The following is a 1171-nucleotide window of genomic DNA, read 5'->3' on the forward strand; positions in this document are numbered from 1 at the left end:
TTTTTTGTGAGTAGCTATGCGCCAGCATTCCAAGCAAGAAAGCGAAGCCAGGGTTACATCCACGACTCGTTGCAGCTGGAGAATTGGAGGACGTGTCTGTCAGGGCCGGTGCTGCGTCCATCTAGGTTAAATATTTGACCTTGTTCATAAAGTGAAAAGAAACTAAATATTGATTTCCTGTGTTGGAAAAAAAAATAACTCTTATCTCTGACTTCGTGAAAAGTGAATTACATTTATCTGCGGAGGCTATTGCCTTTGACCACTGAAGTCTGTTAATTTGCCTCATAGAAGCTATTTAGCGCAGCAATCAAAGTCACAGTGCAGTGCAAAGAATTCGTTTCTGTGTCCCTGGTGCCGATGAGAGCTTTCAGTTTACATTCTCCATTTCCTTTGCTGAGATATTGAACAACAGCCCCTTCCTGTTTTGAGTTCTGTTTCCTTCCTTCTCATTGTTGCATATATTTTTATATGTCTTCTCAGGGTTTTAAATAGTTGTTCTCCCCACGGTTAATAGCCTTCTGCTATTGTGGCTGACCCGTAAGGCGTGACTTATGGACATTCCTAAGAAGATGCGAAAGCCCCTGGTGAATTAGAATCCATCTCAGAGGATAATAACGTAATCAAATGAGCAGATGAGTAAAAAGACTGTGAATAACTGTGCTGATGCCTTTGGAAGAAATTCTGTCTTTTCCCAGTGTTAGCAAAAAGCCAAAAGTAGCTGTTGAACAAGAAATTTCTTGAGAAGATGTTAAATAAACCAATGCAATGAGTTGCATACAGTGAATTTCCAAAGAACCCTTGTGAATTTGGAGAAAGGCGTTTTCTGTTAGTTTTCAAGTGAGTCATTAGCAGCTTTGAAATGATCAATAATTTATTACTATTCATTGCTATTTTTTTTCTTTGTTTTTCTAAATAAGAAATTGCAAAATCAAGCTCCAGTCTGAGAAACATCTGGTCAGAGGACTGAGTGAGCTGCCAAAGGGATTTAGTCTTTGAGATACAAAGGTGATTAACCAGCTTCAGCTCTGAAATACTTGACATGGCTTACTGAGGCCAGTAGCCCAGGGTTAGTCTGCCCGGCAGTGAGGGGGCTGGAAGAGGAAGGCAACAGTCAGGAAGCATCGCATTCTTACTATGTTGGAGTAGTATATTTATCAACTGGCCAGAACAG

Source organism: Meleagris gallopavo, chromosome 6, assembly GCF_000146605.3.
Source record: "Meleagris gallopavo isolate NT-WF06-2002-E0010 breed Aviagen turkey brand Nicholas breeding stock chromosome 6, Turkey_5.1, whole genome shotgun sequence".
In the NCBI taxonomy this organism is placed as follows: domain Eukaryota; kingdom Metazoa; phylum Chordata; class Aves; order Galliformes; family Phasianidae; genus Meleagris; species Meleagris gallopavo.